The sequence below is a fragment of the Protopterus annectens genome, chromosome 15.part0 (assembly GCF_019279795.1).
Source record: "Protopterus annectens isolate FY-2018-M chromosome 15.part0, PAN1.0, whole genome shotgun sequence".
Classification (NCBI taxonomy): domain Eukaryota; kingdom Metazoa; phylum Chordata; order Ceratodontiformes; family Protopteridae; genus Protopterus; species Protopterus annectens.
Window position 1 is genome coordinate 390,454,626 of NC_056749.1, and position 15,079 is coordinate 390,469,704.

The window sequence follows — 15,079 nt, forward strand, 5'->3', positions numbered from 1 at the left end:
CCCCAGAATAGCCTGGATGCCTTACAACCTTTGCCCACTAGGTGGCACCCTATTCCCTTGGTCTACTCTCCCTACTTAACTTTCTCCATTCTGATCATTTTAAATCTCAGACTTCCACTTTCCCACTATATTTATTTATCTATATCAGCTAGACCCAAATTACCCCACTGTTTAACTTACTTTTCTTACCTGCACAGATTACTATCTCCCCTTAAACTTACCTTACAGTCAGCACTCCACTGATTGTTTTCCCTGAATTCAGTCCTTCTCTAGCTCTACCCGCTCCGAATTCACTGAATTCAGTCCTTCTCTAGCTCTACCCGCTCCGAATTCAGTCCTTCTCTAGCTCTACCCGCTCCGTTTCCCTAACTTCAGTCCTTCTCTAGCTCTACCCGCTCCGTTCGCCCTGAATTCAGTCCTTCTCTAGCTCTACCCGCTCCGTTCGCCCTGAATTCAGTCCTTCTCTAGCACTACCCACTCAGTTCGCCCTGAATTCAGTCCTTCTCTAGCTCTACCCGCTCCGTTCGCCCTGAATTCAGTCCTTCTCTAGCACTACCCACTCAGTTCGCCCTGAATTCAGTCCTTCTCTAGCTCTACCCGCTCCGTTCGCCCTACGGGCTCACTCCACTCCCATACCCTGCCCCCATTTTCCACCTGCCCCCACTACGCCTACTCATACTTCCCTTAACACACACCCCACTTAATCAGCCCTTCCCATATATTGCAACCATCCTATCAGATCTCATCCTTTCCACATAGCCACCCCCACTCCCACCTTGATTATTTTTCACACTTCTCTATCACCCCACCCTTTTTTTTCACAAACCCTTCTACTACCTCATTTACTATGTCTCCCCTTACTCCCACCTCATCCCACAACCCTAGAACATATACCTACCTCATACTCCCACTTATAATACTTTGCCTTCACCGCATATGAATTCCACTACCTACCCAACTCCCAGTACCCTACGTCTATCACAACCACTAGCATCCAAACACACACCCCACCTCCTCACTAACTGCACTACCCCAAATAGTCTCCATCCCATCCATCCTACTCACTTAAAACCAAGGACAAAGAACTATTACCAACTCCTAATGAAGTTCACCAAACTGATCAGGAGTACATTACCTAACCTCATAACTAACCAACGGTGACATCCACCCCAACCCGGGCCCAAAGTCACCAGCTACCTCTAACCCCATAAATAGTACTCCTATCAACCTAAGAAACTCACATAATTCCCCCAAATCATTCCTAGTCTGCCACCTAAATATCAGAAGTTTAAATAAGAAAATACACTATCTGCATGCCCTCCTAGACATGCACTCCCCTGATCTACTCTGCCTCACAGAAATGTGGCTAAAACCCACCATCTCTGACAATGAAATATTACCCCCCAACTATAACATAATAAGACTTGACCGTAAAGGTAGAAAAGGAGGCGGAGTAGCCATCCTATATAAATCCACTCTCGAGATATCCACAACACCTGACAACTTCCAACTCCGAAATAATCATCTCAAAAGTACAACTTAAACACAAATCTATAAACATAATATGCAGCTATATTCCCCCAGGTAACAACATAGCCACCTTAGAAAGCACCCTTCAATGGATATCCACAACCCACCCCCAAGAAACAATCTTTCTCGGTGACTTCAACATCAACTGGATAACTTGTTCAACAAACCTCCCCACAACCCATATTAACTTACATGGTTTCTCCCAGACTATTACCACCCCCACCAGAATTAATAACCCCAACAAAAAGGAAAGCATCCTTGACTGGATCTTAATAAATAACAATCCACAGCTATACAAATCAGGCACCCTACCTGAAGATATGAGTGACCACCTCCTAACCTATATAAATCAGGAAAAGGGATAACATGTCTCACCAAACCACCTTTAAAACCCTTAGGTATACAAAGAACTTTAACCTAATAAGTTTCCAGGCCGATCTTAACTCATGTAAATGGGCCAATCTAAAAACACTCCCCCTTGATGAAGCAGTCTCAGAATTCAACACCAGATTCCTGGCCATCTTAGACAGGCGTGCTCCCACATGTACAATCAGAACCAAAAATAAAATTGCTCCTTGGCTAACCAATACTACTAGACAAAAACTTACTGCTAGAAACTCAGCATGGATCTCCTGGAGAGCCACCAAATCCCCACAAGCCCACATTACATTCAAACAAATGAGAAATTATGCTGTTAGAGCAAAAACACCATAATCAGCCTCAAAAATTCTGGTCAGGTCCAAATAAACTGCTCCACTCAGGTAAAACCTCTATCCCCACCCCCTCAGCTACCCTACAACAACCTCCTAAATGTGTTGCTAAAACCTTTAACACTTTCTTCACTGAAACAGTCCAGTCCCTTGCTAATAATCCATCTCCCACCTCCTCAACTACAATCTCATCTACTCAAGAAAATACCCCCCCCCCACTCAAATTTAATCCCATCCCCACAGACTATATAAAATCCCTACTTAAAAAACTAAAACCTACCACCCTGGTAGCCGACCAACTTCCTGCAGAGTTTCTACAAAAGGCCGCTACTATCATAGCTTACCCTATCTCCATCTTAATCAATCGCACTATTCACGAATCCTACATTCCCTCCATCTGGAAAATATCTCGTATTATTCCACTTCATAAAGGGGGATACTCAACTGAACTCTCTAATTACAGACCCATAGCCATACTATCTCCTTTAGCAAAGATTATGGAGAAATGCATACAGAAACAACACCTAACCCACCTTACTCTGAATACTCCCCTAGCTCCAACCCAGAATGGCTTCAGACCAGCCCATAGTACTACCACCACCCTCCTCTCCTTTTCGCAGTATAAAATCAAAACCGCAATCAGAATATGCTCTCCTCTGCCCTCTTTCTTGATTTATCTAAAGTGTTCGATATGGTAAATCACCACCTACTCCTACACTCTTTAAAAATCACTCTCCTTAGATAACCCAGCACTCAGCTGGTTCCACTCCTACCTGCACGGCAGACAACAAGCCGTCCTGTGGAAAGACAGCCTATCCCCCCTTCTACCTGTCACCTTTGGAGTACCCCAAGGTTCTAGCCTGGGTCCCCTCCTTTTCTCCATATTCATTAATGGCCTACCCAAAGTTATCCCAGATTCAACTTGTGTACAGTATGCAGATGACTCTACATTCATCTGCACTGCCTCAACTCCCACAGATTTACAATCCCTATCCCAAACCACTTTTAACAAAGTAGAAAACTGGCTCAATAATCGTCATTTCCTACTGAACCCAGACAAAACCAAACTACTACTTTTCTCCCCCTCCCGTAAGTTAACATTACCATTAATCACAGTCTCTTCCAACAATGGCACCATAATCACTCCTGAACCTTGCACTAAACTACTAGGGGCAATCATTGATAATAACCTGAAGTACGATGCCCATGTAGATAAAACCATAAAAACAGTAAACAAAAAAATAGGCTCCATGTATAGGATTAAGAAATTCTTAACCCCATCTACCAGAACTGCAATAGCTTGCACACACCTTCTTTCAACCCTTCTGTATGCCTCACCCATCCTCACAAATCTAACCAAAACAAACCTTAACAAAGTTTCTACCGGCTATAACAATATAGCTAGATTTGCCACAGACTCAGCCTACAGAACCCACCACTGTAAAAATCTTCAAAAATTAGGCTGGCTTCTCGGATTTATTATAAATAACTCATAATGATTCATAAAATCCTAAATCAACCTACTAGTACCCCCATTCTGACTAATATTACCCCCTACAGCAACCTATTATCCCTCCGCTCATCCAAACTGCTAGTACAAACCACCAAAGCTAACAACTCAGCTGGAGATTCAGTGGTTTCCAACTCTGCTGGAAAACAATGGAACTCACTTCCTGCTGAACTAACCACCACATGCTCCTTGCCCCAATTCAAAACATCCCTAAAAATGTTCATGAACACTGACTGGCTCTGCCCATGTCCCAACCCTGACTAACCCAATCACAATTCAGAATAAGCAAAATAAACTCAGCCATGACCAGTCTATACCCTGACTGACCTATTTAATACCAGGACAAAGGTAACCCAAACATAGCTCACAGAGGTATACACCCCAATATCTTCTCTCCCCACCCTCTTAACACACAATTCCCTCAACCATTCATCTCTTTTATCCCATCATCAGGAATAGAACTAACTTTTCTGCCCACACTAAATTACTTTCTTCCTACCTCCATTCGATTAACTATCATCCTTGCCTTCTATCTGTAATTCATTTTCTTTATTACGCACTGCTCAGACATGTAATTATTACTTCTGTATACCTAATCCAGCTACCAACAATGACATTTTTTCTCCAAGTGATTATTTCTATCTACAAGTAACCTTGACTATTACCTGTCACTGTTGTTATTAAATATTAGCTAACTTTATGTGTCTGCAATTTTGACTATTACCCGTCACTGATGTTGTTAAATGTTTACAGACTTCGCTGTTACCATAATTTGTCATGTAAATGAATTTCAATGTGGTGCTTTTCTCCCTGGGCCTCCGCTGAAAATGGATATGTACCCAGTCGGACTTTCCCGGTTAACAAATACAAAATAAAATAAATAAATAAAATTGTATTTGAAAGTTATCATTCTAAGTGCAGGCATCTATACAGTGCACAATTAAAATAACGAGCGAGAAACAGCACCTTGCAAGAGCATGCAACTTATCGTAGAGAAATACAAAAAATTCAAATGAGTCCCCTGGCCATTAGCAAAACTGCACAATTCAAGGTTTTATGAGCAATAACAAGCCTAGAAATGCCTTAATTCTCCCGCTACTCTCTGAAGAATTTAAACCAATGCAATTCTGACTCGGATCACAACAGCATGTATATAACTAAATCAGTGCTAATGAAGTAAATTTTGTAGAAAAGGTCTGTGTACTAGAACACTAGGATGAGTAGATTTTAAAAGGTATGTGGGAACAACAATGAACCTTCTAGGTAGTGCACTGTGCACTTCAGCAGGCACCAAGACAATTACAGGGGCAACAAACTTCAGCAGTCTAAGGGGAGGAGCCTTCCAGTTTGATCTATTAGTTTCCAGCAATACAAGCAGATGAGGAATTTCCAGAGACATTAACAATGGAAGTTAACTCAAGAGCAATAATGACTGGCTAGGTGGGCACTCAGTATTACGGGTCTAGGGAATACAATGAGAGGAAAAGGGTGCTTAAAAAGCTTACACAACTGACAACAACAATGAGAGAGGAGAGGAAGGAACTTTTAGTAGTCAAATTACCATAACAGGCAGAAAAAACAGGCTCTCACAGACACAGGCCAGAGATGAAATCAAGCACTAAACGCTTGTTAAATTCTCACAGAACGTTAGAATAAAAGGACAATATAGTTGCTTACTTTTCTGGCATACAGATACTTAGCAGATTGATTTCTTTCTGCTTAAAAATGCATTTACAGAAGTTGTTCTAATCTAGGCAAGCCACAATGGCCAACAACAAATCAAAGCCCAGTGATCTACAGAATTAAGAAACAAAGGACAGAAGCAAGCAATAAGTTAATAACAGCCCAAAACAGACTCCACAAATCTTGCTCCGCTGCCACCTTCACTGATCGACTTCTTACTATCCTAAAAACATATCACAATCAGGATACCATCAAATAATCTGAGTGATCACCACCCCACTTTTGCTATTCATTCCCCTTCATTGGTAATAATTCTACACTATATAGCTATATAAGAAATCTCTCCAACTGCAATTGTGACATCTCCAATAATACAATACCACAGTACAATAGAAATTACTAACAGTACTTCCAGGATAACGCAGTTAATCACCTACTTCTAAAATTCAGTCACATCGCATCAAATAGTATACCACCACAATTTCCTTGGATAATCTAAATATCTCAAAGTACCAGCCAAAGTCATAGTCTATCCGATATCAACATTCATGTATAGCTCAATATTAGAATCATATGTTCCTAACATCTGGAAACAATCTTACATCATTCCATTATATAAAAGGAGGTTTGTCCAATGAATAAACAAATTCCAGGCCCACAGCTAACATATTCACACTGTCTAAGATCCTAGAGAAGTGCACTTACACACAGTTTCTACAATAACTACTATTAAACAACCTCCTCTTCCCATCACAACATGGTTTTCACCAATCACATTGTACACATACTGCCCTTTTATCTTCCATCAACAATATTCACCAACACAAACTATGTATCCAAACACAAATTGGTTCACCAACACCCAAATTTATCTAGATATGATAAAATCAAGTATTTAGGAGTTTGGGTTAAGGAGGATTCTGTTATGGCAGCTAGGATATATGGGAAGAAACTGCACAAAAGATAATACAAAACCTGAGAAACTGGCAGCACTTGCCTGTGGAAATGTATAGGAAAAACTCAAGCAGTAAAAATGCTTTTTTAGTCCCTTTAGTTTTATATAAAACTCAGGCATATCTTTATCAACCAGAGGAGATGTCATGGATAGTAGTAAGGAGTTGAAAGATTTATGTGGGAGGAGAAGAAGGTAAGAGTCAAGTGGGATAAGTTAGATTCTTCCAATTGAATAAGGGGGGGGGTTAGGATTACCTGATCCGAAGGAATATTTTAGAGCTATACAGCTAAGGCTCTTACAAATAACATAAGCAGACATGCTACAATTTAAAGTGGAAAGGGACAATGGCGATAAAGCGCGGGGGGGGGGGGGCATAATTCAAGAAATAAGGGAAGACTGCGATTGTGGAAAAAGATCCTTAACTCATTCCCAACAGTACAGCTCTTTTGAGTGTGTACTTTTCTCCCAGTGGGTGTGGCTTCAGCCTTTAAAAAAATTAAGTTATCACTTTACAGTAATAACAAATACTCATTGACAGAGGTAAAATATCAATACAATTGTGTTTACCATCATGTATGCTTCAAGATAAAATATTCTGATACCTTGTATGTAGCATGGTTCTGGAATTATTAATGCAAATATGAACAAACAATATTTGACTCCTACGGTCTCCGTAGGAGGTAAATGAAGAAACGCCTGGAGGCACACTCAGCTGTAATGAGTTAAGGAGAACAGCAACAGTCATAAAGAATATTATGTTCATAAAGTAGCAGAAAGTATACTAAGAACTAAGCCAACAAGACAATGGAGAAAGGAGATTCTGTCAAGGATGACCATTTAGGAGTAAAAACAAAAAGGCAGGAGAGGGCTGGAATTTACTGGAGGAATCTTTCTTGACCAGGAAAAGTCAGACTAGGCAAATCCCATTTTCAACAGAGGCTTGGGGAGAAAGTTCTACATTTAAGTTACACATGATGTACATTTATAATTACAGGATAAAGACATATGTACATGAGCTTATTTACATGATTTTTAAATATTTCTTACATAAACACAACATTTCAACACACACAAAAAGGAAATTAACAAATTGATCAATTACTGAATATAAAAATAACATACAGTAACAAATAATGTAGTTATAGCATGATGGCTACAAGGAAACGATCAAACTGGGGTGTTTTCAAGTTTATTAATAATTTACAGACAGACAAGTAGAATAAGAGATATGAAAGGAGAAGTTCTAGAAATGAGCAGGAAGATAAACGGACAGAGGAAGAGCTGTAGTTAGTGGTGGGGTATGAGAGAAGAAAAAGTAAGAGTTTAGGCAATAGGTGCAGTATAAGGAAGCCACAAAAAGAAGCAAAGTAGTTGTAGAGAGTTGGAGAAAAGTAACCTGAGTAAAGCTAGCCAGGTGAGTAGCAAGAACAGAGCCATCACTGGCATAAATGCTGTTTAAGGAAAGTTTTGAAACTATTTAAGTTTTCTGCCCATTTTAACTGTGTGGTACTGGGGAACAAATAAAGAGGAAAAGGTAATAGAATGACAGGAGGACAAAACAACAGTTGGAATGAAGACTACAGATTGATATCAATCCCTGATAAGGGAAGGCAGAGTATATGCAAAGAAAAAGGGGAATCTTAAATGAAAGACCTGCACTGGTTACGTTTTTAGTTGAATCTAAAAGAGAAGCTGCTGTTTAAAAAGGGATAATTCGTAGGGGATATAAAATATTGCACAATAATCACAGGAATCAATCAAGAGGTGGTCAGAAAAAAATGGGGAGAGAGATTAAATAAGCAATTCAAAAAGACACACTGAGGACATGTATGGCTCCTAAATATGCATCAAAATCTACAAGATTTAGGATTTTTGCCTGTTTCCACATATAATGTTATACTCCAAGTAGAGTCCAAAGAATTTTTTCATCAGGTAGATGGCAAATGTTGCATGTGTAATTGGGAAGAAAAAGGTCCTGGGATCATATGTTCTGGGAGTATAATGAGTTGGCAGACTTTAAAGGTTTCCTACAAAGTACTCTATCAGGAATACTGGGCGAGCAAATCAGTGTAACTGAAGAAATGCTTTTTTGAGCTGGGATGCAGAATCTGAATTGCCCAGATAAAGTAAAGCCATGTTTTAATTCTGATGACTGCCAAAAAAGAAATTACTAGAAACTGCAAATCAAAGTCTAAGTCAAGCATACTTGAAGTTGTGAACATTGCTACAGATGAAAAGGAACAGGAAGTGGGACCTTTAGAACAAGGTAGGGGTACAGAGAAAAAAAGGAAGCTGCGAGAACAATACATGCAGAAAATGTTTTGGAGGCGGAATGAGGTTTAAGAGAAGGCAGGAACTGAACAATTTATGCAATGTTGATTTGATTATATTGTATAGAACAATTGATTTGACGGATCATGTTTGCAAATGTGAACGTGTTAATATGGTTTGATTACTTTTACATAAATGCAAGTTTATCTGGGACATAAGCAATGATCAATAAAGGGGTTTAAAAAATAGGCACCAACACAATTTCCTTGCTCCATCTAAAGTTTTTCACACTTTCACCATAAATTGTTCCAAAAAATCTCTACCTTATGCCTCTCTTCTGATTCTCTCTCTAATGATTTCTTGCACTACCTGACTAATAGAAGTCCAAGTGTCAAACTGCCATACCCAAAATCTTCCTTTCTCCCAACATCTGCTGGAGCCACAGAGGGCTCCATCCTTTGCCTCAATGTTTAACATAGTCATTAATGATCTACTTTTAGACACTGGTAATGCTTCTATCGTACAATAGGCACTTGACTCAACCATAATCTGCAATCCCAAATCAATTTCTGAACTGCAAACAGTCAGTATGCTTTTACCTCTGTAGGAACTTCGCTCAGAGTCGCATCTAGTGCTCAGTGACAAAAAATCAAAATGAATGCTCTTTAACCTCAAACCACTTCAATACACAAACAACACCCTTGCTTATGGCAGCAAATGGCATTATGATTGACGTGGTCTCCTATACCAGATTACTAAGACTAAAGAAAACAAACAAAAATTTGATATTCACAATTCATGAAGTTGACAATAAAATACATCTAAAACTGGCCATGATATACAAAACCAAGCAGTACCTTTCTGACCATAACAGAAAATAAACATACTGCCTTATCCTTCCAACTCTCACATGCATACACAGGAAACGTTTTTACCAACCTACATTTTCTCAAAAGCTTAAGTAAACCTACAATAAAACTGCCAAACTTATTATAAACTCTTCTGCCTGAACCCACCACTTGATAAAATTAAGCAACTCTGTTGGCTTGAGTTCCCCATTTTCCTCAAATTAATCCACTTAAACCAAGCCCATAAAATTCTTCATTGCTCTGAGACATGCCCATCTTCCAACCTTCTCCTTTTCTAGTACTTTCTAACAAGGCCTCTTAGATCCTAAAAAAATCTTTTACCATAATCATAGCTAATAACATGTGAAAAAGGTATTTTACTCGCACAGTATTGTCAAACATAAATGTCAGTTAAAAGTCATACCTCTTTTTCAAACTGATATGCCATTGGTCATCTCTCTCTGGAGAAACCTCCTCCAACTCCAAGCTAACTGTCACTAGCCTCTACAAACCCCTTCTAAAAATGCAACATTTATATACCTTAACTACACATGGGTAATTACAGTACACTACCACTTGCCATAAACTATTTAGTGTCTGTCATCCTCACTATTGTCATTTATGAATACTATTAAATCACTATTCCTCGTTTAGTCTTGTGCCCTTAGGTATAACACCTTAAGCTCAAATCTACCCCATCTCTTCTATTTTCCACTTGATTCTTCTCCTGGCTCACTCTTCCTTCTCATTACAAGATCTGTCAAATTCATTCCTATTCTAAATATGTTTAAGACCATAAGACATAGACAATCATACATTTATATAAATGAAAACAAACCATACTGATTTAGTTGCAAACATTGTACATCACAAACCATGTTGACATAATTGTAGCTGCATATATTATACATCTGTTATAGTCTATCCAGTCAGTCAAACATTACACAACTCATTCAAATCCTGATTTCTTTTATATTGCTCCCATAATTCCATTTTTTTTCCTATATAATTTGCTCCTACCCTTTTCTAAAGATCCCAATTCCAGTACTGTCACCATATTCACTACTTCTAATGTTTCTTTAGACTGGGATTTCTACTTTAGAGTAATTGTTTTCTGGCAGCCACCTTAGACTCAACAAGGCCTTACTATATCTAGGCAATTCCAATTCTGTATCGTAGCTCAAAAAATCATTCCCTTAGTTACATCAATTTGCTCGCTCAGCATCTCCAAGCAAAGATCCTAACTCTTCTAGACTTTGATGCAGATTTGGGAGAAATACATACATCCCCCATTGTTTCTTTGTGAATTGCCCATCCAGTCTCTCTTCCCAGCCCTTGCCAATGTCCTCCAATTGATTCCTACAGTTATCATGCAATATTTTATATGTTCTACTAATTACTTCTTTTTTAACAACAGTTTCTGTTCTAGAGTCTACTAAAAACTTGACCAGTGCTGGTCTTTCGCTTATGATCCCCCTTATTTCTTTTTCTCTGCTTTTACTCTGATATTAATCCTCGAGTTTTCTCCAATAAATTCAAGCTCAGTCTTCCCTATTGTCTGTATCCCTAATTACTAACACCCCTTCCTGCAGAATCTTTCTCCATTCCCATGTTGGCTTACTTCTTAGAATACCATCTGCTCCTTTATAAATGTAATATTCCGCATGGTTATTGTTATTCTCCTTAAGGATCTCCATCCAAAATCCCATTCTCTCCTTGTTTCTTGGGATTCCCTCCAGTTTCAACATCATCCCTTTCCACTTTGAATTATAGGTTTCTCCTTGTGCTATGTATACAAGCCTTAACTGTGTAGCTCTGAAATATCCCTTCAAATCAAGTAATCCCAAACCGCCTTGTTCAATTGGAAGAATCAGCTTATCCCACTTGATTCTTGCCATCTTCCCTTCCCAGATAAAATCTTTCAGCTCTATTAATTGCTATCCACAACATCTCCTCTTGTTGATAAAATGATGCTTGACCTGGGTATAAAACTAAAGGGGCTTAACATGTTAACTGATTTTATCTTACTATCCATATAGCAGAGCTTCCAATTTCTCAGCTTTTGTATTATATTTTGTTTGCTCTCTTCCTATATATCCTTAGCTGCCACACCAGAATAATTTTTAATCTATACTAAGTACTTCAGTTTATCATGCCCCTATAAATATGGATATTGCTGAACCAATTTATGTGTGGGCACATAATTTACAGCTATTGCCTTTGTTGTGGCTTCATTCATTTTGTATCCTGAAAAGATATGAAACAGACTCAAAATGTTTCACGACACTAATGGCCTTTTCTGTTTTTATCAGGTATAAAAGAATATCATCTGCAAACGGAGCCAGCTTTTCTTGACTACCATACCAAGTATCTCTCTTATTTTCTTTGCCAATGGTTCTAAATACAGTGCAAACAACAATGGAGAGAGAGAGAGAGAGAGAGAGACAGAGCACCCCCTGCCTCGTTCCTATGTTCAAACAGAAATTATCAAAGAGGAATCCAACCACTTCAATTTTCGCCTCTGATACCTCTGCAAATGTCTCCATTGCCCTGCTCAAACTCCCAGCTTACTCTGTCAAATGCTTTCTCTCCATCAAGACTCACCAACAACAGTGGTATTTTCTTACATTCAGCTTCCCTCTGGATCAATGTTCTGTTAACGTTGTCAAATGTTTGCCTCCCCTCCACAAAACCACACTAAACCAGTTCTATCAATTTTGGCATCATATTTGCCATTCTTTTAGCCATTATAGACAAACACTTTATAATCATGCTTTAGGATTGAAATGGGCCTGTTTTAAACTGGATCTTATGGGTCTTTACCCTCTAAAAATTACACATCAAAGTAAATACTCCACAAAAACACAATGCTGCCCTCACGAAAGGGAACACACAGGAATAAAGCGCATGACAAAATGTATTCTCTTCTGGTACCTCGACTTTTCGCCTTCAAGGAATAATACAACAACAAAATCACATCCGTTTATGCTCCAGGTACAAAGCACCACTGAGGCATTCAATGATTCAATCATTAAATAATTCAATAATTAATAATCAACCAATTGAAAACATGGTAAACTAAGGAAACCCACAGTCAAGTGCTGTCCTAAACAGAGCATGTATAAGTACTTGTTCATCCAAATACATTCTAATACAATATTTGCTTTACAAAGTGATATTACTATCCAAAGTCATGCCATGAGGGAACAGCATATGAAAATTAATAATCATCCCGCATTCAAGTCTGTTGAGTTCCCTTTTAAAATTACCTACATTAGCTGAAGGTCATGCTAAAATACTAAAAAAACAAGCTGCTGGATGATCCATCATGTTTGGATGCAAAATGAGCAGCTACTGGGCTTTCTAATGTATGTCGTCTTATGTCACCCAAGTGTTCTAAAATTCACACCTTGGCCCTCCTGGTGGTTTCTATGTACCAGCACGTGCTACTACAACCACAACTGATGATATAAACTACACAAGCATTACAGTTATAAAATTCCTTTGCTAAATACAATTTCCCATTGATTTTGCATCCATTCAAATTCCTAACACGATTACATACTGAACAGTTCCCACATTGGTAAGTACCCACTGGGCCACCCATTACGGCTTTGAAAATTTTTTTATTTAATAACTCCTTGCGGTTACTATACCTGCCATAGGAAAACGTCATGTGTTTGGGAAAAAGGGGGCCAACAGAATCATTCTCACAAAATATTCCACATCTGTTTAACGACCCTCGCCAAAATAGGAGAGAATTTGGAATATCTTGTGATGAAAAACAACTTTTTAGGATGTTCAAAATGTTCAACAGCTTCAATATGAAAAGCCTTATAACGGCCACCTCCCTGCACCCTATTTCTAGCCCTATATAAAATACTGTCTGCATATCCTCGAACAAGCAAATGCTCATGAATGAATATTGTTTGTGAGGATGGTTCTGTTGGCCCCCTTTTTCCCCAAGCACATAACGTTTTCTTACGGCAGGTATAGTAACCTCAAGGAGTTATTAAATAAAAAAAAATTCAAAGCCGTAAGATCCATTTACAAATCTTTTTATACAACCTACAGTTCTATAACTATCATTAGCCAATTGTATGATATGATTAGAATAACTCCTAGCGGAATCTGCCCATATACCCAGGTCCTTAAATGAGTTTACAGCTTCAATCACTGTGTGCTATATTAAATATTCACCTTTCAGTTTATGTCTCCCAAATATCATATGCTTAGTTTTTGATGTATTTATCAATATATTATTCTCCTGTGCCCAAATGGTCAATTTAATCAAATTATTTTGCAGACATGCCTTACCTGTAACACTTGTAATCAGTTTACCCAATTTCAGGTCGTCAGCATATACACTGTAGAACACTTCAGATGAAAAAGTAAGGCCTGAAAGATACAATCTAAACAAGTAAGGGCCTAAGAGAGAGCCCTGTGGGACACCTGGACTGTAACCAAGGATTTCACCTGCCCAGTTGCTGTGACAAACTTGCCAAGTCCTACTTGTAAGCCATGCAGTTATCCATCTTATCAACAGTACATCAATACCTAGTTTCACTAATTTTTTGATCAGTGTTTTGTGTATGACCTTGTCAAATGCTGAAGTTAAATCTATATAAATCACATCACAATTTTTCATTCACAGCTATTATATTGTTATAAAACATCATGTTACAAGTGGTAATAGATCTATTTTCAACATATGCATGCTGATATATGGTTTCAAGTCCCAACCTATCCAGTTCTGACAATAACTTATCCAGTATTGCCTTCTCCATTATTTTTCCACAACATGAAAGTAGACTTAAGGGTCTATATGATTCAGAGTTTGTCCTACTCCCCTTTCCCTTAAAGACAGGTTTAATAAGTGCATGTCTCCAATCTTGAGGAATATCCCCATATTTATATGACCTACTGAATAAAAGATTTAATGGTAGTGTAAGTTCTTGCTGAAGTGTTCTCAGGTCATTATTACTCATTCCGTCTCCTCCCTGCGCTTTGTTTGGATCCAGTTTGCACAGTTCTTTTTCAATATAATCTAATTTGATTCCAACTTACCACCCCTTTTGTGGAGCCAAACTGTTTTGCATAAGATTTTGTATATATATCTATAATCAGTTGTGTCTGAGAATAATTTTTAGAATCTGCACACAGTTTATCAATTTGTGTATCTTTACACCTTCCACATCTTATGCATCTATAAAAAGTTTTCCTATTATGCTCAATATCTTTATATACATTTTCTTCAAATTTTTCTCGATCTTGTCTAACACTATGCTTAATCTGTTTGTCCAGCTAGTTTATTTCAGTTTTCAAAGTTGTAGTTCAATCTCTCTTCCATTTCTTATATATTTTTTTGTCTCTCACCTTAATCACGTATCTTGTTCTTATGGAAATATACCCCCCTGATGATGTGTGCCTAGATCCTGATATTACACATTTTTTTTTTACTTTTTGCACTCAATTTCTCTTTCAAGACGTTCCACATTCCATCTGCAGTTTTTCCACTGAACACCTCACTGCAGTTAGTTTTATATAGTAACCATTTTACTTCCCTATAATC